The sequence below is a fragment of the Cynocephalus volans genome, chromosome 5 (assembly GCF_027409185.1).
Source record: "Cynocephalus volans isolate mCynVol1 chromosome 5, mCynVol1.pri, whole genome shotgun sequence".
In the NCBI taxonomy this organism is placed as follows: Eukaryota; Metazoa; Chordata; class Mammalia; order Dermoptera; family Cynocephalidae; genus Cynocephalus; species Cynocephalus volans.
This window is the reverse complement of record NC_084464.1, coordinates 7,645,626-7,673,403: the sequence shown is the minus strand read 5'-3', so window position 1 is coordinate 7,673,403 and position 27,778 is coordinate 7,645,626. Positions and strand designations below refer to the sequence as shown.

General features: G+C 41.7%; 1 pseudogene; it reads left to right on the top strand.

Annotated features, from left to right (window-relative positions):
• The first annotated feature begins 21,633 nt into the window (after positions 1–21,633).
• On the top strand, positions 21,634–22,645 carry LOC134377595 (dead end protein homolog 1-like; annotated as a pseudogene).
• The last annotated feature ends 5,133 nt before the right edge of the window (positions 22,646–27,778 follow it).

Genomic DNA, 27,778 nt, shown 5'->3' with positions numbered 1-27,778 from the left:
CTTCTTTGATTCCCCAAACAAGATTTTGGCTGCCACCCCATTGTTCTTTATCATCCTAGTCCTTATCACAATTTGCCATTACAAGCACACACATGCACAGAATGAGGTGTTTAGCAGATGTCTCCCTCCTTCCTACACTGTGAGCTGGACGAAGTTAGGTGTTTTCCATATGATACTTGACTTTTATCTCCCCAAAATGCACTGTGTCGGCATTCTTATTTTCATTTCAGAGATGAGAATCAGGAAAAACAAGAAGCTTGCCAGTTACAAATGGAGCTAATATTAGAACTCAAGTTCATCTGACTCCATATTGCACATTTGCCTGTAACATGTTGATCTGATAGCTTTGGTAAATGGCCACTTCACTGTACTCAATCTCAAGGTGTATTGGAATTTCAACATTAAGAAGAGGTCTCTTGGCCAAGTTGAGCATTTATAGTTCCTCTTAAAAGGAGAAGCCTTCATAGGCTCTGTGACCTGGAGCTAAGATTCCCCATTCTTGCTACTAACTTACTCCACAATCCAGACAATCAAGGCATCTTCTTCTTCTTTGGCTCACGTTTTAACTCAGTGATATTTTAAAATATATATAAATAACTGTTAGTGTATTTTGTAACTGCTAGTAATCTACACACTCTTGGTTGATCCCTTACAATAAAAAATCTACAATTGGAGAAGGAATATAAAAAGCAAAAGTCTTATTCCTAGCACCCTGTGCAATGTTTGCATATATTAGGCACTCAATAAATAGTTGTTAAATGAATGATTTTCATATATTCTAATGTATATTTAATGTGATATATTAAAATGATGTATGTTTGAAAGTGGTTTTTATATGAATATTTGGTGTACTAAAAAAATTAGATATCAATTTTAGGAAAACCAGATTTTAAAATAGCTTGTTCATATTCCTAAGCAGAAATGTATTTAAGGTTTTTTTTTTTTCTGTTTTTTAAAAAGAGGTTAATTAATAAGAAAGCACACTTACACACACCATGTAATTTTCTTACAGAAGCTGAAGAAGATTAGTCATAGAGTCTATTGTTTTTCTAGTTGTAAGCAACATCACAGATTTATTTAGACATTCTTTTGTGAAGATAATTATTGAACAAGTTTACTTATAATAGTGGCGTGAAGACCCTTGATGAAGTAATACAAGTTTTGGGAGACTGGGGAACTTGTCCAGATTTATGTTCAAGTGACTGGACTAAAACTTCTTCCATTTTGATTTTTTCTCATAGGAAGGTTTTCATGCTGAATATGTGCAGGGACCGGAGTTACCCTGTGAGGCTCCCCTAGTGAAAAACTGAAGCAAATTCAATTCCTGATGTAATTTGCCTTCAGCTTTTTAGACATCTGTTTGTTTTCTATATGGCTGACAGCACACTGGTCATTTCTACATTACCAAATACTGTAGGCACAAACAAATAATTCATGATGAATGTTTTACAAGCAGTACAGTCCCTTAAAACAGAATTCTCTCGTGAGAAATGCCTTTTATAGCTTTACAATATAGAATACGATGAACGCCTCTCAAAAACTGCTGAATCTATTGAATTCTCCTGGTGAACAAATGGTGCTGACCAGCGATGGTAATTGAAATGGGTTGGTTGAGGAGTAAAAGCTTTTACTTACTTAGATACTCTTAAAAAGGTAATTTACTTTCTGTTGGGAGAGAGAAGAGCACACAAATGCTCTTTCTCGCATTTTCAGTACTATTGAGGACCGGTGAATAAGGCTCAACAAAAGTAGCAGGTGGCAGAAGTATGACTTCAACCTAGGCCTGTCAGGCTACTCACACCACCATTTAATTAAATGCAATTTATGCCTCTTTACAAGCATATGCCTGGACATGCATGACCAGACAGGGGTGCCTCAGTCAAATACTAGCAAGAAGTACAAAATTATGTAAAAATTTCTCTTTTCTTCCAGTTTCTTGTTCTTTTAGTATTTTTCCTCCTTTGAACAAGGTAACCAGATCTCCCTGGTGCTAGATTGTGTTCAAATTTGGGTTATGCTTTTACTACCTGTGTGACCTTGGGCATGCCACTCAATTTGTCCTGTCTTCAGCCTTCTCTTGCATAAAAGGGGGATAAGAAAAAAGTAACTCCATCACAGTTATTTTAAGAAATTTCTTGTAATTCAGAGTTTGTGGAACACAAGTTATATTCACTATATATCTGTTTCTACATCACTTACTACTACTATTAGCATTAATTAATTTTCTACTTCATTTATTTGAGGATCGATTCTTAAGTCATTTTATATAACCTAAAATGTTAAGATATGTTCACTTTCCAAAGGTTAGCAAAACTATAAAAAATTAATATGTTGATTGTGATATTTGGTATCTCCCAATAACAAGAAAGATACCTTTTGGGTGAAAATGATCTGATAATAAAACAGGAAAACAGCATACACATTATTTGTTTAAAATCCTTTGAGGCAGACTACAAATAAATTGTTTAAATGTGAATTTTTTCTAAAAATTTCCAGAAAGGAATTACCAGGGAATTGGGAGGATAAAGCAATAAGATATTGAATTATTAAGCATATAGAGAAGTTCTTAATGAAACAAATGTTTTTTTTTTTTCACTGTTATTCTTTGGTTCTTTACCACAAAAGTAGATGATAAGAGTTCTCATGTTTTCCTTATTATAATATAGAAAAGGGCAGAATATTCTTCCCACAATAATTTAGTTATATTTATACATTTTTGTTAAAAGGTTGCAAAAAATCTAATAAAACAAACAAAAATTCCAAACTAAAATTTAAAAATAAGCAGAATTTAAGCTCTGTCCTGGCCCTTTAACAGATTAAAATATGAAGTTTTAAGGAATCTAGGATACGAACAAAAATTTCAACTTCATGATGCATTATTCAGTGCCTAGCATATTAATGTATAATTTAAGTATTAATGACAGCACCTATGAAAGCCTTGAGAGATAGGACCTAATTTTTAGTTTGCCTACAAGTTCTCCCACTGGCACTATCTGATAATTCTTAAACACAAATGTTTCTGCCTTAATATATGCTACTGCATAATTATAAATATATTTTATGGAAACTCATTTGGGTATATGAATGACCAAGAGAGCTTCTCCGAGTGCAGATGTTAAGAAAGGCCATCAAATTACTCTTGTTCATCACTTTCACAGTTCACTACAGGACGGAACTAAGGATGGAGGCTACAAGAAACACTCTTTAAGATCTTTTAGCCATTTTAACACATGATAAAAGATTTGTAAAAACTGGATAAAATCCATGGATTTATCATAATTAATAATAGCCAAAGATTCATTGCCAAATAAGACTTTTTCTTTTTCTTCTTTTTTTCCTTAACCGATATATTAAGAAAATGTGATTATTGAGACCGAAGGTTGGCACATTCTAGTTATAACATGTATAATTCAATCTATAAAAATAACTTGTTTAATGTAGTCATCTAAGCAGAGCTATATAAAACAGTTCTCCAATACCTATTTTGCTTGATGAAAATTAGCCTTTCTTTATATGTTGGCATGGTCTAAATTTAATTTCAAAAAAATATACATAGAAATAACTCACTTTTTTCAACTGAACAAGACAGAATTTCAGCATACCAAAAGCATTTGGACTCTCTAAAGTTCAGTGTAACCTAATGACATGCAGACGTGCTGCAACAAGAATTATGTCGTCCTCCTTACAGAGGCCAGCAGACGTTTTAGTTGTTAGAGTTTTTTTTTCTGAGGACGACATCTGAGCACTTTGAAATATTCATTTTGAAAATACCATGGAAATGAGTTCATTCTGAGCATAGTTTACTTCTGGGAACTGTTGTCATGAGAACAAATGTACAATATGAGTATATTACAATGACCCTTTTTATAAACAAACAAACACAGTAAGAAAGGAGCAGTAAAAGAATGAAATGAATTACACTTTTGATTCTGTGGTTGTCTGTTTTTATGAAGAAATTTGAATAAATCCAAACACAAGAATAAGCTCCAGAATAAAAAGAAAAGCTGCATAGTGGTAATTTATTCATGGGTCTACACATGAAGTGTGTCAAAAAAGGTTGTGACTTCCTTTGAAAGAGGTCAGTTATATCTGAACTTTCGTTACAAGTCTAATATGTTCCATAAATCAGATGTGGCACCGGGTAGACTCTTTTCTACCAAGTAATCAGTATAAAATTACTGAAGCTCTATTTTCTATTTGGGCTCCACTAGTTCCATCTTTGTAGCCCTGATGCTCACTGACCCGTGCCTTAACATCACCTTCCATTCATGGTGACATGAATGCCTCATCTCTGGGTTAGCCCAGGGAACGTGGCCTCTATCACAATGCCAGTGACCTCTGATCCCCAACTCCATGGATTTAAATAGCTGCTTCTTAAAAGCTAAAAGCTAAAATACCTGATAGACACAAGTTGGTCTTTCTTGAAGGGAGTTTTATATACACATTAAAAATATTTAAAATGCACCAAAATACAAATATTTGAAATATTTTTGCAGGCTTATTCTAGGGTGCTCACTATACTTTATCTAATTCTATTTACAAGAATTTCAGGAAAGGTGTCTCTCTGCTGCTTGGGATCACTTTTCTAAGTTCATTATACCAAATTAAAATAATTCAAATGCGAAGGTTTCAAACTGACTGACTGCAAATTTTGTATTTAAATGTTTTTAAGGTAGAGATTCTTAATCTATTATACTAGAAGGCAATATTGATGCGAGAGTAGACGGCCTGTATTCTAATCCCATTCTACACTTACCAGTTTAGTGATATTGAGAAAATTTTATAATTTTCTGTACTTGATTTCCTGTTGTGCAAAATGGGGATGACACTATCTTATGGACTTTATGAGACTGCACACTTTTATATATACATGAATTTATAACAGTGTCTGCACATAGAAAGTATCACATAAGAGTTTCTTGTACAGTATGGTAAAAAGCAAACAGAAGTACAATATGGTAAAAAGCAAATAGAAAAAAATTTTTAGGCAAAATTTTATCTTACTGTATTATAGAGCTTTAAGGATAAGTGATCCATACATGCTATATACATTATCCCCTAGTGAACCGCAATATTCATTTAAACAATTTTTCACTCTGAAAGCATTTTAGATGACCTGTTTGCGTGTGTGTGTGACTGCGTGGGGGGGGGCAGTTGTTAGACACAGAAACCATTAAAGAGTGGTCACATTAAGTGTCCTTAATTTGGGAAACAATGTAGGAAATGAAATCTCACTTTAATACTTAGGAAATGCTTTACTTCCCGCTTCCAGGATTGTAACAGCACATCAATGGTCTCTAAGTGTCAGGGGACGCTTGCCAGGCCCGCAGCTGGAACTTAACAGGCCTTTCCCTCCCTCCTTCCCTTTCTTCCTTTTTTTCCTTCCATTAGATCTACCCTTTTTCTGAGAAAACAATTTAATTTAAAGACTTTGAAGGGCAAAAATTTAACAATAATTATGTTTCTGAAATTATCACACAAAAATTTTAAAGTATCTTTTGATAGAGTTCCAGCAATAGGAATAGTATCAGGGCCTTACCTTACCTGAAATAAAAGGGGCCAATGTGTGACTGAGGGTAGGTCTGCTTATGTCCCATTGACTCATACAGCCAAGAAACATTCAAGTGCTACTTCACTTGAGCAAAAACTTCTCCACTACTAATTCCATAAAGACAGAACTAAGTTTTTGCTTCTCTTCCTCTCTCTCTCTCTCAGTCTCTCTCTCTCTCTCTCTCTCTCTCTCTCAGAAAAAAAGCCAGAGAAAAAAACACTGGTCTAGGGAAGCATGCAGGTTTCATCTTTTATGCTGGATGCTGAAATCCACAGCTGTGAACACTGTTATCTCTTTGGTTATCTTCAGAGTATAAAGGACCTGATATACACCGCACTAAATTGGATGTACTTCTCAATTGCACAACAGAATAAACAGAAGCATAAAATACATGGTATTTGTTAGAGGTTATTCATGCCTCAGATTATAAATAACTTTCTGGGATTTAATTTCAAGACAGTCTTCTCCTGGTGAGCATTTTATAGATTGGAATAAATGCTTTTTTGTTTTTATTTTTTAGTTATTCCATACCCAGTTACAGCCTTCCAGGTGAACAATGAATAATATGTGTGTTTCAAAGAAAATAAAGTGAAAAAACAATCAAAACCAAAAAGTAAGGAAGAAATATTAATATAAAAAGTTAATATATGACATATATCTTAAAAATATAGATGTCCACAGAATGATTTACAGGAAATTTTGAGAGAGGAGACACATTCACACATATTCCTTTGCAAATGGGTATACCTAAGAAAAGTTAAAATAATATCTAGACAAAGACCAGTAGGAGTTGTTTTTTCATAGGAAATGCTATTAATTTGTTTAAATGTAAATGACTGATGTGTCTAAATCTAATAACAGGATTTACAAAACAGATTTTCAACATTTGGAATTACTCTACTTTTTCTCACCTTGTTCCATAAGGATATATCTATGCAAGAACCACAAATATTCACATAAAGAAACAAAGGACTGAAAAACTCATATTCCATATGTAAATCTCTGAGTGACGGCATTAAGCCTGGCTTACTCAGTGCAGCTTACATGATACTGGGCAAGGAATGTTTAAGCAGCATCAGCCCTTGGACTGTCTCGCCCAGTGTATGGCATTACACTGGGGTGATGAAGACCCCATGTCTGCCCTGTGGGAATAAAGAAAATCTATTTTTTGTCTCAGACCCCCATTTGTTAACCATAAATGTATTCACAGTATTTCCGTTTGGGGAAGAATTAATCAATAAGCACTCAGCAGTAGCAAGCACAACATAGTGAGGAGGGAGGAAGGCCACCATTTTGTAGAACATCTTGGAAGGGAGTGAAGCCTTCCTACGTTACTATGGACAGAGGTTTATTAAAAGGAGCTTTGCACGAATGCATCAGCAAAAGAGAAGGACTTTCTGCTAATAACATAGCAGAAGTCTCCAAACACATAATTGCTACCTATATGAGGAAATCAGCACTAAATGTAGGTAGGTTTTAGTAGACAACACAGAGAAAGAGAAATTTAGGCTCAAATTTAGAAATTTAGAACAGAAGCTGTTTCTCTCCTAGTCAACTTGACTATACCAGTTCCTTAGGTTAAACTTTAAAAAGGGTTTAAAAGGGTTTCTCAATCTTGTCAAGATTGGCATTTTGGACTAGATAACTCTTTGGTGTGTGCAGCAGTCTATGCAGCAGCAGCCCAAGCCTCTAGCAACTAGAGGCCAGGGGGACCCCAACCCCAGTTGTGACAACCAAATGTCCCCACATGTTGGCAGATGTCACCTGGTGAGCAAAAACACACCCAATTGTGAATCAATGGAAAAAACTTGATGTTAACACCAAAATTACACACATGATATTTTATTGATATAGCTATTTAAACCTAAGTTAATTAAGAGATTCTCACATGCTAGTTTTCAGAGAGATAAAGGGCACTGAATAAAATCAGAAAAATAAGGACATTGTGACTTTCTATTACAGCTAAATCTACTACTTTATAAGTTTTTCATTTGAATTTTTAAAAGTTATGATTTCATGTGGAAGATGTTCTTTCCTTAGTGAACCGATGGTGATAAGATAGTGTTACTTTGGGATTTTTTTAGTAAAATGGAAAGTTGATAGCCTTTTGTTGGGAGTCCATAACATCCCAAAATAATATATGGTAATTGTAAATTTATATCTCATAGTGTGGCTTCATTCATTCCTAAAAAAGGTTGTTTTACTGTCTTCATAGAGTCCCAAATTAATAATACTTGAACTAGGTGCCTTGTTTTAATCATGATTCTGATACTCAAAGTAATAAAACTCAGGTGAACTACACTCCTACTTTTATAAGTTTTACATGTGTGTGCATATGTGTGTGTGGGGGGTAAAGGATCACCGAGCAAAATAGCGAATTAGAAAATAACTGATAAAGCTGAGGCAGTTTATTCAAGTCAGAAATCATTCACTGAGTAATTCAAAAATCATAACCTATTTTTACCTAAATTATTTAAATCCAACTGTGTAAATGAAGCCACAGAATATCTTGTTTTAATGTTAACATAACTATATTTTTACATTTTTATTCATATGGATTACTACAACTGATTTATTTAAGATAATTCATAAATATTTAAATTAAAGATCTTTATCTGTGTCCTAAGATCTTTTGAGATAAGACGATAACTTTTCAGCTATGGTGAATATATTTGTGCATTAAAATAATTCTAGGAAACACTTCAAAGTGCTTGGTATATTCAGATATTTCCCACATCTGCAGCATCCTACTACATGTGTGTGTATGTGTGTATATATATATATTTTTTTTTCATCAGTTTGTAATGCAATAGCTCCAGAATGTAGTCTTAAGAAAAGCATGTGGTAATGTTGGTATTAGAGATAATTTTGGAATTTAGAGTTATTCTTGCCACTGCATACAAAAGTAGAATCTATTGAGAAAAATTTTCTCTCAAATATATAGACATGATTGCTTAGATATATTCCATTTCTATGCAAGAAATCCTTCTCATTTAACAATACCAGAGAAGTTATAACCCTCAAAGATTACCAAAAATGCAATGTACTTTAAGCAAAAGATGAATTAATTCATCCATGATCTAGCAGTTACTTAAAAAATACTTCTTCTCGTGAATCATTTGGCTTAACGCTGTTCATCTACTAATACTGCCCTTCATTTGAAATGTTTAAATTCAGAGATCCACTTGTATTATTCTTATTAAGTGGGTCATCTTGTATAGATTAATCTAAATCACAGATAATCTAATCTCAAGATGTGATAGGCAGCATCAACATGACCTATCTTTAAACATTACTGAACATTCCCAAAGATAAAGTGAAACAGAATGTAGTCTTTAACTCACTGCCAGCTACAGTTTTTAAAGTGAAATTGCTCTCTTGTCCTCTCTCACTTTAATGTTAGAGGACAACAGGGTCAGCTTCTAGTGTTTATATAAGGCAGGAATTCAAATAGCTAACTCACAGAGAAAATGTGATTTCACTTTCTTTCAGAGACTCAATGCAAATTCCATTTGGATTCCTGAGAGACCGTCAGACACACTTCACGTTTCACTTGAAATGCAGTGCACAGTGTGGTTGAAACACAGAAGCACAAAACCTCCGGGTGCTTGAACTGTTCCCTAAGATTAAATGAGGTACTTAACGGAGTTCACAAAGGTATTGCCGTCCTCTCCGGTGAAGCTGAGACTTAATGTAATCAGACAGGGTGCACCAGTCACTTTAAGTTCCTTAAACACCTACAGATAGAACTTCCATATGATCCAGCAATCCCACTCCTAGGGTTATATCCAGAGGACTGGAAAACATCAGGTCGAAGGGATGCCTGAACTCCCATGATTATTGCAGCCCCATTTACAATAGCCAGTGATGGAACTGACATAAATGTCCATTGATGGATGACTGGATAAGGAAATTGTGCTATATCTACACAATGGAATACTACTCAGCCATAAAAAGGAATGAAATTCTACCATTTGGAGCAACCTGGATGAGCCTGGAGAAAATTATTCGAAGTGAAACAATCCAGGTACAGAAAGAGAAATACCACATGTGCTCTTTCATAACTGGGAGCTGAATCCATAAATAAACAAGTGAACAATAAAAAGAGACACACAGAGAGAAAGAAACAACAATCACAATAATACATTGAACTTTTAGAAAGCTAGAGGTGGAAAGGGGAGGTAAGGGGGAGAGGGAGGGGGGCTAATGAGGAATTGGTCAATGGACACAAAGAATGATTGTCTATTGTGATGACGAATAAGCTAGTTAGCTTATGCTGATCTAACCACCACACATTCTACATAATTACTGACAATCAACATTGTATCCCACATGTATGTTTAATAAAAAAATAAATACATAAAAGTATTTTTTAAAAAATGAAAACTGACTGGCAGTTATGAAACCTGGGTCATATGTGTATAAAGAACCAGAAGCAAAGGTTTTGATAAAAGAATAAGTTAAAAACAAACTATAAGCAAAATTATAGTGATTTGAGCTCAGGAAAATATCAACTTTTAAGTTAATAAGCTAAGAGCTTAGATCCTTTTTAAAATAGGTCAGTGGGGGATCTAATATTCATAGAAGTTCCTTACTGGTAAGTATTTTAGTGGCATCAAATAGTGAATATAATTGCTAATGCTTTTCTCACTCTCAGGGAAAATCTGAACATGCATAACAGATGCACATAATCAGGTGATATATTTAATAATGATAAACAAGGAGAAGAAGTCCTCTTTCTTGGACACAATACAATTGTCTTCAATTAAAGCAAACTCATATAGCTTTGGGACTTGGGTTGGTTTTGTGTTGTGATGCTAGGTACCATCATATACAAATGGCAAATTAAATTTTAAACTTTTGACTATAACAGTTTGTAGTGAAACATTCGGAAAACTAAAATATTCATTTATGACCTAACTTCTAGACTTTGTCATATTAGATATGCTCCAATGGAAGTATTTAAAAAATGGAAATCTCCACTAAAGAATGCAATGTGAGCCACAGAAAAATCTGGGATAGAACGATGAATACAAGCACTGATTTCTAATTGCTGTTAAAAGTATTCTAGGCTGCTGGTCTTACATTCGATTATTATTCATTATTTATATCTGCTCTGTGTCCACACAATATTAACAAAGAAATTGTCAAAACTGTGATAATCCTAGGATATACAGAAATTTTTTAAAAAATATGCAATATAAAAGTACAAACAAGCAAGGTGTGTGTGTGTGTGTGTGTTGTACCATCCCACGATATTGAAGCAATAGATTTCAATAGACATCTCTGCTTGCCTAGCCGAAAACCTCCTAGTGATTACTTTGTGAGGTAAATAAATATCTTTTATATGGCCCAAACTCATGAATTAAAAAGTAAAAATATCCCAAAGCACTGCACTTTCTTCCAGACAGACAAGAGTATTAAAACATTTAGGCAAACTGAAAAATATAATTTTAAAAATAAAATTTTATTGCTAAACCCGATCTTCTTAGCCTGAACTTTAATATCATTTAATAACCTATGCTCCCTGCCTCACCCGCCTAACTTTTATTATTTTCACTAACTAAATACATTGATTGTGCCTCTGAACAAATTTACCATGCCTTTGTCAATGTATAAACCGCTGTCAGCCATGCCTCCAGGTTCCTATCCATTTGGATGGATTTGAGGCACTCTATCATCACAAAATCCAGTTCAGAACTCTTCTCTGCTGAAAGCCTTCATGATCAAGTTTTCCCATTCTGACTGCTATTTTAAAACAATTAGAAATTTCAAAAACAATTCGGTAAATCTACTGCTGTTCTACATAGTCTTGCCGTTTAGTCCAGTTTCCTCTTAAATGTTAGAACAATGTTAAGTGCTACATGTGAAAAGTCGCCTACAGAGAACCTTAAGGCCATTCAAAGACACTGGTTTTATTAATTCTGACTTGGGATAATTAGAACAAAGGAATACACACTCAAGAGGGAGTTACGTTGTTCTGCACGTAACAAGGTCCTAAACTGTAAAGAATACATTGACGCCTTCTGGTAGGTCCGTAACTTTTGTCCTCTTCATGCAGCTTAAGTCAAGGTTAACTTGTGATTTGTATTATTTTACGCTCCCTTACAAGTGTGCTGACACTTCCATTTTGAAATGCTCTGAATAAGTGTTCTGCCTCAGACAGGGTTGATCAAGGCATCGGTGGAATCCCTGCAAACGAGAAGGCATCTAAATATGGCCCGTAACAACATTATCTGGCTAGAGATTTACATATTTTTTCATTTTATCTAAGCTGTTCAATTAAAAAAAAAAAAAACCTTTCATGTTATGCTCTACACAGACAGCCAAACATGAAGATTTCAGTGATATAAGAGAAAATACATTCTATGAAATAATGAAAGCAAACTTCTGATAACTATAGTTTATAACTGCAGAATGATATATAGCTTTCGACATCAGCTCAATAATTCAATCCTTCATCTTCTGGGTGGCAATTTAATTTGGACATGGATATCTAAATGGTAACTATTAATTAGCATTCGTGGGATAGTCTACTGTTGGTGTCAAATAACAAAGTCATTTGGCCTAATAAACATCACCACCAGAACCTTTATTAATAAACACAGTTCCAACTAATAAGTAAACAGTTTTGCAAACAAGAAACTACATCCTTAAATCATTTCGGCAATTATAGGTCAGAGCATAACAGTGTCATCAATTTTGATTTCTAATCAAAAGGCATCGATTAAATTTCCATCCAGAAGAAAATAATACTGTACATAGATAGGGTGTTGCAGAGACCATCTGTTTGGACCTACTTGAGAGTCATCCTCAACTCTTCTGCCTCTCTCTGTCTCACAACCAGTTGGTCACCCAGATCTGTTTGGTCACAGACACCTGTGTAACCTGTCCACACCTCTTCATCCTACCTCCACTGCCCAAACTCCTCACTGTCTGTCTGGCCTGGACTCTGTAGGAGCCTCTGAAGCAGTTTCCTGCCTGCAGTCTTGATCCCTCTTGTTTACTTTTCCCATCACTACCTAAAATTATTATTTTTAAAAATGTCTCCTTGTGCATTTCCCTTGTTTAAGCAATTTTCATGGTTTGCCATAACTTTTAGGAAAAAATTCGAACTCCCTAGCAAGGCAAATACAACTCCTCCCTCTCTGGTCCTTGCTACCTTTAACCCTTGGGGCTGCCAACTGCTTCAGCCCCTGAACCTAGGCTCCAAACATTCTCAGCAAGCTAGGTACTCTAAGGCACCCTCCACACCATTACACATGCTGCCTGTTCTGTTTTGAAAACTTCCTTTCCCTGCCTCCCACCCACCCACCCAGAACTTAATAGGCTAATACTTTCAGAAACCAATTCAGTCATCATGTCTTCTGAGAGATCTTCTCTGGATCCCCTAGTCTGATAGCTTCTGCCATATGCATTCTTTTGCTTTTCAACTGTAACCATCTCTTCACTTTTCAGTTTTCATCAATAATTATAACTTCTCAAGAGAAAGATCTGTATTTACTAATTTGTGTGCTCTCGGTGCTAAGCACAGTGATTTGTACATGAAACATTTTTTCATACATGTTGGTTCTGAGCATTATCAACAACTCCAAATCTCTAAAACCCTTTTGGATCACGATCTGCAAATGTAGGTACGGGTTTTGATGGAGTTAGAGGTGGATGCAGAGGTTAATAAAATTGGGTGTCTGTCTCTAAGAAACTGACAATCTAGTAGGTGAAAGAAGTAGACTCATGAAAAGTTAGAAATGTTACTTCAAATAAATCATTCAAAAAGCATGTAAGATATGGGGTCAGTCTACTGTTTCTCTCTCTCTCCAGAATAGGCAATGGGAGTGATTTAAAGGTGCTGGATGTTTCCGCTCTCATTAAGGCAAGCCATTGACCACGAAGAAAGGTAGAGAGAGGAGGACAGAAAACATAAGTCTGTGATGACGACTACAAAATAAAAGGGGTTCATTTGTTTTCAAGAGACACCTGAGGATCTTTTAGCAAAGGAGTAGAAGCCTGTGGGAGGGCGAGACTGCAGGAACAGGAGAGAGAGGGTGACTGCTGAAGTCTGAAGAAATCGGAATCTAGGGCCCAGGAGAAGGGGCCATGCTTACAAACTGCTTTATAAGGCAACAGGCTGCAGACAGGAACTTAAACAAGTGGCTCGTTTGATGATTATTTTGCAACTTCATAATTAAAACTTATTCTTTTGACGTTTTTCTGAACTTGTCCAAAAATTCTCCAAGCTTTTAACCTAATATTTTTTTATTTAAAATTCATGGAAGATATGGAAGAATACTTTTAAATATCCTTTTATGCCTAAATTTAAACTATTATGTTAATTTTATTAAATTTCAGGAAAATTTTTTCTCCCTAGCAGTAAGAATGCAGAAAATATGTTTCTAGCACTGTTAAGCTAATTCCCCCTGTATTAATCGTGATTGGGGCAAACATTAAATGCTAAATTATCTTTTCCAGACAACTAGCATACTATTTCCTTTGCTGAATAGGTACGTTGCCAATTAAACCTCCATAGCTGGTAAGCTCAGCTATAGTCCCTTGCTAATGAAGAACACGGTCTTTATCTGACTTTGTGACTGTTTAACATTTTCCCCATAGGTTATAAGTTCAGAACTTTGTTCACTATTTGTGTATCAGTACATAGCAGGGCCCAACCCACGTAGGTACCAAGTGAATAGTTCTTAAATAAATGCATGCATGAATACATTAAGTAATAACATAAATGAATGAGAGAGTGAGTGAATTAGTGAATTAGTGAATGAATGATTGGCTATTATGCCCTGAATGAGGGGCTATTATGCTGCTGTCCACTATGGTTGATATTTGTTTGATTAGTCTAAGAAAATTTATCACATGTACTGGAAGGCAAGGTCATAGTGTATTTCCAGCCAAAGGATGGTCTGTCCAGTGACATCACCCATCACTCTGGTATGTACAGGACATCATTACCACCAAATCTCACTGTGGCCAGGTTTCCTAATTGACTTAATAACAGGTGAGAGCCCCAAAATACTGAGGAAGTTTACCATTTCATGGTCCATGCACTGCCTTGAGAAAGAGGTATTGATTAACCCACAGGACTAAAAGGGCTTAGAAATATATGTAATACAAATTTTATACACCATAGTTAGTCTGTCTGATTTTTCACCTAGGTAATAGAAGTTTAGAAAATGAAAGTAGCGTGGGCTACCTGAATAATGATTCTCAAATTCAGTGTGTGTTAGACCTCTGGGTAAGTTTAACTTGCTGGGGTGGGGTGGGGAGGAGGGAAGCATGCAGTACTTACACCGCCCCCAGAGGTTGTTATTTAGTAGATTTAAGTTGGGAGCAGAAATATGCATTTTCAACAAGTTCTCATATGTTAAATTCTTAACCAGGGATGATTTTGTCTCTCCCCATCCTCAGGGACATTTGGCAATATCTGGAGACATTTTGGTTGTCTGAGGGGGGTGGAGAGTGCTATGGGAGTCCAGTGGGTAGAAGCCAGGGATGCTGCTAAAACACCCTAGAATGCCAAGGTTGAGAGACACTACTCCTTGGTGGGGGGGCAGGGAGAGGGAGGGAGAGAGAGAGAGAGAGAGAGAGAGAGAAAGCAAACGAGTGAGCTCTAGGCAGCAACACTATCTCAGCCTGGGCTATGCTCATCATACAGATTTGAGGAGGTGAAGTACATCCTAGAAAGATTTAAATTAGATGAGTAGGATTGTAAAATGGATCTAAAAGAGACAAGCTCACTTAACTGGAACTTCAGTACTTTATTCTCCAGGGATGCTGGATAACGAGGTGTCAGTGAATCACTACTGTAATTACCTCACCCTAAAAACAGAGGCTCAGAAGAGTTCATGGTATTTCTAGGTATTCTACAATGGAGACACTAGCTCAAAGAAGAATGATGTAAATGTTCGTTTATTTATTCATTCAACAAATATTCCGTTTAATATACAATTATCAAGCACCTAATTGACATGTGGCAAAAAAATGTGAAATTGTACAATTTCTTTATAAAGTTTATGGTTATGCTTATGTTCAAAATAGGGCTCAATAAATATCTCGTGTTAATATTATTTGACAAGTTTAATTATAACTTGAACTGATTTCTGTCCTGCTGACATCTTGCAATGCTATTCATTAAAAAGTACTATTGTCTACTTTCAGTTGTAGTAGAAATCTGTAAATGGCTTTACTGAGCATTTTTAATATAAGAAAGCAATATGATAATTCTCTTTAGAGCTTCAAAGAACTTACAATTAACCCTTGTCTCCTAAAAATTAAATTATCATTCCCCAGTAATTCAAGATGACTGCAGACCTCCTTTTCTTAATCTGCAACATCAACACTTAAGAATCGCTTCTCTTACCAACTGTGGTAGATTTAGCATTTAGCAGAACAAATTAAGAACTTATCAGTAATTACGAAAATAATTTCCTTCTTTTATTGAAAGACTTTGTAGGCACTGCAGCTTAGCACATTATTATTCTGGGTGGCATAGGTGTTGTTGAAAGGTAGTGTGAAAATAAGAGCCTGAATTATGAATTCCTCCCATGAACACTGAATCACTTTGTATTTTCTGTGGCAAAAGAACTTATTTCTCTCTTGGAAAAAAAAAAAAAAAGAACAAGAACAAGAATATTTTAATTTTCAAGAACATACATAATTTGTATGCAATATGTATTGAACTAGATGACCTATCAACTCTAAAATAGTGTTTTACTCTTTTATTTATATCTATCCATAAAACTTACCACCTTTTTTTCTGTAACATATTCATCAATATAGACAAGGAAATAACCTATGTAAATTGATTGTAAAATTAAACAATTCATTAAATTCAGTAAATATCAATAAATTTAAATTCAGTAAATATTTATTAAATACCTACTCTTCTCTAGAAAATGTGACGGATGCTGGAAAATCTGAAATGGATTAGGAGAGGCATCCCTGAGAAAGCCAGTGACATTCAAGACAATCCATTAAACTTTGTGTGCCTGAAACTGTAAAAAATAGATTTTCTTGTCCTTAGTTTTTGAAGGAGACCATATGTTTCAGGAACTTGTGATCTGTACCCAGGTCAGGCTGAAAAGATCTATCACCATAGAAACTACACTGAGCTGAGGCACAAAATGTCTTTTAATTATATTAATTATTAAAAGGCTAGTTGCTCAACTGGGACATGGATTCATGGGTAGTCTGAAGTCTTTTAAAAGAAAGATATTGTAAGTTTTTTAGCTGCAGCACAGGTCAGTTGTCTGTAAGTTATTTTCCAATCCTTTCTACCTATACCTTTTGTAAAAAGAATTTCTTTAGACTTTCCAACTATCTTAGTTTGGGCTGCTATAAGAAAATAACTTAGACTGGGTATTGTGTGAACAAATGAAATGTACTGCTCACATTTCCGGAGGCTGGGGAGTCCAAGATCAAGGCAATAGCAAACTTGGTGTCTGGTGAGAGCTCATTCCTCACAGACGGTGCCTTCTGCATGTCCTCACATGGTAGAACAGCCAAACGAGCTCTCCTGAGACTCTCTTAAAAGAGCACAATTCCATGACCAAATCACCTCCCAGATGCCACAACTCCAGCACGACTGCACTGTGGATTAAAGTTCTGACATATAACTTTTGTGGGGACACAAGCATTCAGACCACAGTACTAACGTCAGATCAGTGTGTCGCAGCTATTGGGATAACCAGATACTCTCTTTTTCACATGTTCAGAAGAGGTGGATGGTAGTGAATATGGAACAGTGATGTTAACATCTCTACCTCTAAGTCCCAGCTATCTTGTCCTAAGACTTGAAGGTGACAAAAATGAAAGGAGAAATAAGGAGATTCCTTGGGTAGGTAGCAGATGTGAAGGTGACGTAGGCCTCTCAATTTCAGTCTTGGGTCAAGTTATAAACTGTGAAGAATCCATACATGTGCATGATAACAGAAAGGAAACTGACTGGTTGTAGACTGTGGTGAGTAGCACTTTGCTGGACTGAAGTCTGAGAATATAGAGTACATTATTACAATTATGTTTCTCATAACATAGCTTAAGATGTGCGCAAGGTATCCCTTGCAGACCAGAGCACATTTTTTTTTTCTTTTTTGATCTTGTTGAATTAATAAATTTTCAAAATTTGCTCCTGGGTAGCTGACAGGTGATGTTCAAAATAGTTAAAAATGCAGTTGGTTAGAAGGCTTTTTTCAGTGCTATTCCTTTTTCCCTCTTCCCCCTTTCCAAAAACCAAAGCAAACCAAACAAAAAACCAAACAACCACCCTCCCAAACAATCAAATAACTAACCAAATAAAAAACCTGGCACCAAGTCCATGGCTGTACTCTCAAACATAGTTTCAGAGAACCTAGTAACACAACCCCACTCTTAAAGGTCATTACTACAGTATACTAGTGGCAGGAAATGGTGCCATCCACCTTGAGTTAGCTTACTGAGTACACCATCTTAAAATACTGCTGGCTTATGATGCTGGTGAAAATTTATAGCAATAAAACTTGCCCAATTCTTACCAAGGCCTGATTCTACTAATAGCATCAAAAAGCAGTCATACTACAATACCAGTTCACACGCTGAAAGAGTTGCCTGAAGCCAGTCCCGGTGGCGAGCGCGCAGATCGCGCTGCTCCAGTTCAGCTCACAGCGCACCGCCGCCGCCTGCCCCCAAAGGCCCTGGTGGGAGGGCTGTCACGCCTCTGTGGCGGGCAGGTGGCCGTGGAGTGGCTCAAGCCAGGCCCGAAGCAGCGACTCCGCCAGCAGCTTGCGGGTCCCTCACTGCGGTGCCTACAGCCGCAGGGCAGCCGATTGGCCTTGGCTAGGGACAGGCTAGGGTCCCAAGGGGCTCGGGCTGCCCTCCAGCTGCTGTGCTAACAAATGAGGCTGGGCAGCCCAGTGTTCCTCACCAAGTGTTTGGGCACAGGACCTGCTGGCTGGCACCCCTTCTGGTACCAGTCGGTGATCCCTGGTCATCCAGTGCCTTTCAGCGGCCGTATCTGGGTTGCGCTGGCCGCAGATGGGCAGGACGGGCATGACGTTGCCAAGGATGCAGCGTCCGCACAGCTGCTGGAGGCACTGAGTGAGTCTGGGGCCGGCTTCTTGTGGTCTGCTGGGGCTGAGCCAGGTGCCATCATGAAGCAGTGACCCCGTCCTCCACAGGCAGCCTAAACAAGGAGGCAGAGCCTGTGTCAGTCTCCAGCCCAGCAGGCCTGGGTGGCCACTGTCTGATCCCATTGGGGGAGGGGCGGGGTCCTGCAGCATGTGTGACACAGCCTCCCTGCTCGGGCAGGGCCTCATAGCACCTGGGGGGCTCGGGTTTGGCTTATGTGGTGGTGAAGGACCTGGCCCTCCCCCTCCCAGCCCAGGGTCAGACCTGACCCCATGGTGACACCCACACCTACCTTTTTCCTGTCACCCCTCTTTCTCCCACAGCTTCGTATGAATCATGGTTATTTTCTTGATTTCTTTTGGTTGGATTTTATTTGCGGGGCCGGCTGAACCAAAGGGTCAGAAATCCTGCCTTCATCCCCACTTCTTGGCATCTGGGTTTGGCTTATGTATGTATAGTTTTGAGTTTCTCTATGCTGGTTGTATTTATATTAAATCCCTGGTTGGTGTAAAAAAAAAAAGAAAAAGAAAAAGAAAAAAGAAAGAAACTTAGCCCCCACTGTGACTGTTAAGAGGGTGGGAAATCCTACTATGAAAGGTGGAGCCTTGAAGAGCTGATTGGATTGTAGGACCATGCAAGAGCAAATGGATTAAAAATGGTGGTCATGGGTGTGGTTCTGAGGACTTTAAAAGAAGAGGAGAGTCTGTCTTTCTCTGTCTTGCTCTCTCTGTTTCCACCATCTTGCAATGTGAGACCCCGGGGTCACTGTCACCACCACCAGATGGACTTTGGACTTCCCAGCCTCAGAAACTGCAAGCAATAGATTTTGTTTTCTTTACAAATCACCCACTTTCAAGTATTTTGTTATAAGCCACAGGAATGAACTAACACAGAAGGTATTTGATTAAAAGAAACGAAACAAGGGCCGGCCTGTGGCTCAGTCGGGAGAGTGTGGTGCTGAGCCATACCTGGCTCCACTCCACAAGTCAAAGAGCCTCTCGGGTTTCCATGTGGACACAGCTACCAGGCTAGGGTTTGGGTTTGGGTTAGGTTTAGTGTTAGGCTTAGGGTTAGGTTTTGGGTTCGAGTTAGGATTAGGGTTATGGTTAGGGCTATGGTTCGGATTAGGTTTAGAGTAAGGGTTAGGGTTAGGTATAGGGTTAGGGTTAGGGTTACAGTGAGGGTTAAGATTCAAATTAGGGTTAGGGTTAGGGTTCGGGTTCGGTTTAGGGTTGGGGTTAGGCTTAGGCTTAGGGTTATGGTTAGGGTTTGGGTTTGGGTTAGGTTTACTGTTAGGGTTAGGGTTTGGATTCGGTTTAGGGTTATGGTTACGCTTAGGCTTAGGGTTAGGGTTAGGCTTAGCCTTAGGCTTAGGGTTAGGGTTAGGCTTAGGGTTAGTGTTAGGGTTAGGCTTAGCCTTAGGCTTAGGGTTAGGCTTAGGCTTAGGCTTAGGCTTAGGCATAGGCTTAGGTTTAGGGTTCGGGTTGGTGTTAGGGTTAGGGTTAGGGTTAGGGTTTGGGTTAGGGTTAGGATTTGGGTTCGGGTTTGGGTTTGGGTTACGTTTACTGTTAGGGTTAGGGTTAGGCTTAGGCTTAGGGTTAGGCTTAGGCTTAGGCTTAGGCTTAGGGTTAGGGTTAGGCTTCGGCTTAGGGTCAGGGTTAGGGTTAGGGTTACGCTTAGGCTTAGCCTTAGACTTATGGTTAGGTTTAGGGTTAGGGTTTGCGTTGGTGTTAGGGTTAGAGTTATGGTTCGGGTTTGGATTGGGGTTAGGGTTAGGGTTAGGGTTAGGGTTCGGGTTAATGATCGGGATAGGGTTAGGGTTATGGTTGGGGTTACGGTTAGGGTTAGGTTTAGGGTTAGGGTTAGGGTTAGGTTTAGGATTCGGGTTCAAGTTAGGGTTAGGGTTAGGATACGGGTTTGGGTTCGGATTCGTACTCGGTATCAGCTTAGGGTTACGGTTAGGGTTTGGGTTTTGGTTAGGGTTAGGGTTAGGGTTAGGGTTAGGGTTAGGGATAGGGTTAAAACGAGGGTTAGGATTCAGGTTAGGGTTAGGGTTCGGGTTCGGTTTAGGGTTAGGGTTAGGCTTAGGCTTAGGGTTAGGGTTAGGTTTAGAGTTAGGGTCAGAGTTAGGCGTAGGGTTAGGGTTTGGGTTCGGTTTAGGGTTAGAGTTAGAGTTAGGTTTAGGCTTAGGCTTTGTCTTTGGGTTAGCGTTAGGATTAGGGTTAGAGTTAGGCTTAGGGGTAGGGTTCTGGTTCGGCTTAGTGTTAGGGTTAGGGTTACGGTTACAGTTACGGTTACGGTTAGGGTTCCGGTTCGGTTTAGAGTTAGGGTTACGGTTAGGCTTAGGCTTAGGCTTAGGCTTAGGGTTATTGTTAGGGTTAGGGTTAGGGTTTGGGTTCGGTTTAGAGTTAGGTTTAGAGTTAGGGGTCGGGTTCGGGTTTGTGTTAGGGATAGGGTTCGGGTTCATCTTTGGGTTAGTGTTAGGGTTACGGTTGGGGTTAGTTTTAGGGTTAGGGTTAGGGTTATGGTTAGGCTTCGGGTTAGAGTTAGGTTTACAATTGGGGTTCGGGTTCGTGTTCGTGTTACTGTTAGGGTTAGGGTTAGTGTTACGGTTAGGGTTCGGTTTAGGGTTAGGTTTAGTGTTAGGGTTCTGGTTCGGTTTAGAGTTAGGGTTAGGGTTAGGGTTAGGGTTAGGGTTGGGATTAGGTTTGGGGTTAGTTTTAGGGTTAGGGTTTCGTTTAGGGTTACCATTAGGATTAGGGTTCTGGTTAGGGTTCGGGTTCAGGTTTGGGTTCGGTTTAGGCTAAGGTTTCAGATTCGGGTTAGGGTTCAGGTTAGGCTAGGGTTAGGGTTAGGGTTAGGGTTTGGGTTCGGGTAGGGGGAAAGCGTAGTGGATTGAATTGTGTCCCCCCCAAACTCATTGAGGCTTGACTTGTATCCCCACGTTTTCTGTAGTAGAAACTTACGAGTCCAAGCGGGCGTGTGAGCTCCAGGGTGAGCAGGTGAATCCAGAGAACGAGGCGGCGTTGGAGGCGCGGGTCAGGGAGACGGGCGTCCGCCTGGTGCAGGTGGAGGGGCAGAGGAAGGACGGCGGGCCAGCCCCAGGCCGGGTGGGCAGCCCGCCGCCGGCCGGCTCGGAGGTGTTCTCGGGCGGCTGCCCCAGGACGTCTCCGAGCACCAGCGGATCCCACTGCGGCAGCGTGCGGGCCGCCTGCGAGATCCGCCTGCCCATGACCTTCGGCGGCCTGAACCGCGTCTTCCTGACGCCCGCTGCAGCTCGCGGCGCGGCGCCCAGGCCGCCATGGCCACGCTGCACAGCCGCCCGCTGCGGCGAGAAGAGCGAGCTGGCGTGGACGGGTCGCCGCTGACGGGAGCCGCCGCCGCTGCAGCCGCGCTGCAGCCTCCGGGCCCGGCCTGCAGGAGGCTCTGCTGCTGCCCAGCCCCAGCGGCGCCCGCGCAGATCGCGCTGCTCAAGTTCAGCTCGCAGCGCACCGCCGCCGCCTGCCCCCAAAGGCCCTGGTGGGAGGGCTGTCACGCCTCTGTGGCGGGCAGGTGGCCGTGGAGTGGCTCAAGCCAGGCCCGAAGCAGCGACTCCGCCAGCAGCTTGCGGGTCCCTCACTGCGGTGCCTACAGCCGCAGGGCAGCCGATTGGCCTTGGCTAGGGACAGGCTAGGGTCCCAAGGGGCTCGGGCTGCCCTCCAGCTGCTGTGCTAACAAATGAGGCTGGGCAGCCCAGTGTTCCTCACCAAGTGTTTGGGCACAGGACCTGCTGGCTGGCACCCCTTCTGGTACCAGTCGGTGATCCCTGGTCATCCAGTGCCTTTCAGCGGCCTTATCTGGGTTGCGCTGGCCGCAGATGGGCAGGACGGGCATGACGTAGCCAAGGATGCAGCGTCCGCACAGCTGCTGGAGGCACTGAGTGAGTCTGGGGCCGGCTTCTTGTGGTCTGCTGGGGCTGAGCCAGGTGCCATCATGAAGCAGTGACCCCGTCCTCCACAGGCAGCCTAAACAAGGAGGCAGAGCCTGTGTCAGTCTCCAGCCTAGCAGGCCTGGGTGGCCACTGCCTGATCCCATTCGTGGGAGGGGCGGTGTCCTGCCTCATGTGTGACACAGCCTCCCTGCTCGGGCCGGGCCTCATAGCACCTGGGGGGCTCGGGTTTGGCTTATGTGGTGGTGAAGGACCTGGCCCTCCCCCTCCCAGCCCAGGGTCAGACCTGACCCCATGGTGACACCCACACCTACCTTTGTCCCGTCACCTCTCTTTCTCCCACAGCTCAGTAGGAATCATGGTTATTTTCTTGATTTCTTTGGTTGGATTTTATTTGCGGGGCCGGCTGAACCAAAGGGTCAGAAATCCTGCCTTCATCCCCACTTCTTGGCATCTGGGTTTGGCTTATGTATAGTTTTGAGTTTCTCTATGCTGCTTGTATTTATATTAAATCCCTGGTTGCTGTAAAGAAAAAGAAAAGAAAAGAAAAGAAAAGAAAAGAAAGAAAGAAAAAGAAAAAGAAAAAGAAAAAAGAAAGAAACTTAGCACCCACTGTGACTGTTAAGAGGATGGGAAATCCTATTATGGTAGTTGAAAGGTGGAGCCTTGAAGAGCTGATTGGATTGTAGGACCATGCAGGAGCAAATGGATTAAAAATGATGGTCGGGGGTGTGGTTCTGAGGACTTTAAAAGAAGAAGAGAGTCTGTCTTTCTCTGTCTTGCTCTCTCTGTTTCCACCATCTTGCAATGTGAGACCCCGGGGTCACTGTCACCACCACCAGATGGACTTTGGACTTCCCAGCCTCAGAAACTGTAAGCAATAGATTTTGTTTTCTTTACAAATCACCCACTTTCAAGTATTTTGTTATAAGCCACAGGAATGAACTAACACAGAAGGTATTTGATTAAAAGAAACAAAACAAGGGCCAGCCACTGTGCAGAAGGGGAGACTGGCAAGGTCCTGAGAGTCACAATGTCTTGTCCAGGGTCACATAAGTGATAAGAAGGAGGAGCTGGGGCTGAACTTACATGTATGTCCTCCGAGCTGTGAAGCTGGCTGCACCCAGGCTTTGCACAGGGGTGTGGTCAGGCAGTGTTGGTGGAAGTGTGGGCAATAGAGAGAGTTCATGGGGCAGGAGGGTCACCAGTCAGGTACCCAGAGGGGCACTTGCACTCTTGTACACAGAGGAGGGGTTCAGGAAATGAGGTACCAGGAGGTGACCTCACTTCCTTGACGACAGACCCCAACTGAACTCGGAACTCGGTAACCTGGCACCCACATTCTATACACAGCCCCTTCCCCAGCTCACTTGGCCACAGGCAGAGTGAGATGTCGTGCTGTATCCCGAGTTCCCGGGGCGGTAGCCCCAGGCAGCCCTGGGCTGAGAGGTTTGTCCGATGCTTCCGGCGCTGGGTCAGCCCTCGCCCTGGACTCCTGTGGCCATTTGGCAGGAGGTCCCCAAAGGTAATGCCAGGTGTCCCAGGGGAGGGCGGGCCAGGCCAGCACTGTGAGCTTCCCTGGGTGACCGCACACCCTCCTCCTGTGTGTGGGGGGTCATGGGGACATGGGACACCCTCCCTGGGAAGGGGCAGAGGGTGGGGGATTTATAAACCTGCTGGTTCCTGGTGTGTTCACACCTCAGGTCAGGGCTGGAGGGTGAAAGGGGACTGCGGGGGTGGCAACCACCACCCTGTACATGAACCCTGGGCCCTCAGGCTGTCTTCTCATGTCCTCCCTGGGGTTAAGACTGGCCTCCGGCCCCTTCCCACCTGGGGGTTCATGGTGCTGTCACTGTGTATCTCTCCCCTTTCCTGTTCTAGACTACAAACAAGTCCTACCTGAGCCTGGATGCCACCCACATGGTGTGGCCAGTACCGGCAGGCACCCTGCAGAAGCGGGTGGCGCACCTGCTGCTCGCTGTCCTGGATGGCAACCGCTCCTATGTGCATACCTTTCTCCTGAGCTACAGGAACTTTGCCAGTCCCCAGCAGGTGCTGCACCTGCTTTTCCTCAGGTGAGCACTCTGCCCCTCGATCACACAGTGTCACTCGGCTGCCTCCCAGCTGTGAGTCTTGGGACTGTCACCACACCCCTCTAAGCATCAGTTTCCGCCTGTGTTCAGTGGGTGGTAACAGGAACAAGCTCCAGTGGGTCCCCCATGGAAAGTGCTGCTCCGGAGTCCAGCCCTGTGGAAAGTTCTGCTGGAGGGGCCACGGTCGTCCTCATTGAGGATTCCAGCCCCCCCACGAGGAAGTCTCTGTCACACCCTCACTGACCTCGTTGACTTGGGCTTCACTCTTTTCACATTTGAGATTCTATCTGTAGGCTTCTGGGTGTATTCAAAGCAGGGAGACTGGAGGCTGGCAGAGGGACTTCAGGTGCACCCAGATATCTTGGGAGGAGTTGATTGGCGTTCATTCCTTCAACAAACGTATCTGAAGTCACACTATGTGCAGTGACTTTCTGGGCACTGACCATATTCCAATGAACCGAGGAGACTACATTCCCTGCCCTCCTGGGCTTCCATTCTAGTCAGAGGTCAGACAACCACAATATACATGAGAAGCAGGTAGTGCCAGCATATGGTAGATGTGACACCCTCTTGGCCTCCTCTAGGTACAGAAGCATTGCTTCCAATTTTCATGGGGATGGCGGAGCCCTGGAGCAGCTAAAATGGTGAGTGGGGTTTAGGTGCAGATGGAGGGGCTCCCATCTCCACAGAACTATGCGTGGTCTGTGGGGGCCTGTGGATGGGGGCTGGCAGAACTCTGGCTGCCACACATCTTATGATTCCTGCTACAGGGCTGAGGGCTCAGGCCTTTCCCTGCAGGAAAAGGAGTCAAGATGAGCTGGGGATTGGGCCACAGGCACTGTAGGGTGTGCGAGAGGCTGGAGAGCAGAGTGAGCCCAGAGAGAACCTGCCCCCACCCCTCCCATCCAGCCCTGCCCACACCCCCAGAACCCGTGCTGAGCCAGAGCAGGTGTGCAGAGCATCCCGCTCACACTCGGGGATGCTCACCCATGCGGATGCTCAGCTGGTGCTGGTGGTGCAGAGTGTGGTCAGGGTCAAGAGATCAGTGTCAGTGGGAAGAGGAGATGCAGATTTGGATGCAGACACTTCGGCAGCACATCCACATGTCACCTCAAGTTTGGGGTTTTCCAAGGGCCCTGGGAAGGCCAGGGGAGCAGAGCCTCCCTCTGTTTCCTCATTCATCAAATATTCCTGGACACCTCCTGTGTGCCAGCGAGTAATGCCCAGAGCAGACAGCACCCTCCTGCCCTGATGGACAGGTCATTCCAACAGGGATGGGTCAGGGATCCAGACAGAGGAAGGTGTCAGATTTCCCTGAAGAAGGGAAAGGTGGTCACACCAGTTATTGAAGGCTCCTTCCCGGGAGGCTTGTGCCAGCCCCTCCTTGGTTGCCAGGCCAATCTCTTCCGGGACTGCCATACTGGGGGTGGACATTGGAGGGGCTGGTCTATGGAGAGGCAGGGGCAGAGGGTACAAGACTGCAGCTCACGCAGGGGAGCCCTGGGAGGGCAGCATAGAGGGATAGGCCAGGCCTCTGATGCTGCTGCCCACCTGTCTCCCCCAGTGCCATGTCCGCCATCCTAAAGATCTGGCTGGAATTCTATTCCATTAATTTCCACGAGCCTCCTGAATTTCCTTCTTTGAAGTTTCTGTTGGCCTATGCACACATCAATATGCCAGGTTCAGCCCTCACCTCTGTCTAGTGAGAGAACAGCTTCATCAATTCTGTAGCCATTAAGTTGTCACTCCCCATCCCACCTCTCCTAGTCCCTGACAACCACTCCATTTTCTGTGTGTGTCAATTCACCTATCATGGATTGTTCCTATCTGTACAGTTATGTTATGTGGCCTTTTGTGTCTGGCCACACAATATGAGAAGGAACTGATTAATTTTAATTTTATGTTTTTAGTAAGAGGAAAATTACAGAAAAATCAAAGAGTATATGTAGAAACACAAAGCCCCGATATTTATTATTGCCATATCTTGAAATAGGAACTACTTTTGAATGAGTGGAGAGCCAGATGCCACAGAGGAAAAGACTGACTTTTGCTGGTCAAAACAAAACAAGAATAATGTCAAAAGCTTAAAAGACAAACCCCAGATTGGAAAATTCTTCATGGGCAGAGAAAGGGTAATATGCATCCTGGTGATACAAAGAGTTTTCATTTATACATGTTTTTAAGGGGAGAAAGGATATGTTCCTGCAGTTCCAAAGGGAAGCAATTCATATGGCCAGTAAATGTCAGACATCCGCGACCTCCCTTATGATGACACACAAAAATTTACACATTATTGGGATGTCATTTGCCCCATCAGATGGGCAGGTCTGTATGTCTGGTGATGGCCAGCTCTGGTGACAATGTGGGAGAAGAGGTGCCAGCGGATGTCCTGGGAGACATGTTCGTAGATACCCCATCTCAGGAACCACTCAGCAACTTCTATCAAAGTGAACACGCGTGTCCATCTGCCAAGCAGTGGTAATCCGGGGAGGTTATTCCACAACCACAGCTGCCCAGGTTTTCAAGATTTCTGTTGAAGTGTTTTCATCACCACACTGGTGGAGGTAGCAAGGGGCTGGCCACGTCTCTAACATCCTGTAGAGGGGCTGGGTGTTCAAACCTGGTCCACATGGTCCAGGGAACATTGAGCGGCTGCTGAGCTGCACACAGAAACTGTCATGTAAACATGTCATGAAGGCCAGTCTGTATTGAGGGTCTCAGGTTGAAAAACATCTATGTGTTGTCAACATGCATACACACCTGCATGTAAATGACTGTTTAGGTGAGAGAGTGAGACAGACAGACACAGGACAGAGGAAGTCAAATGGGAGAGACAGCCTGGGAGACGTGACCAAGCCATGAAGGAGGACCAGCTCTGCTGGGTGGGACTTTCAAAACCTTTTATTCTCCTTTACGTGACATGTGAATATTTTTAATATGCACATTATTTTATATTTATATAAACATTAACAGCACATTAAATAATATCCACTAAACACTCACCTACTAAGTAAAGTACATTACCCGGTTTCAATTTTTGTAGGCAGTTATTACAAAGACAAAAGATAATTATTATACATAAATCAGTAGTTCAAC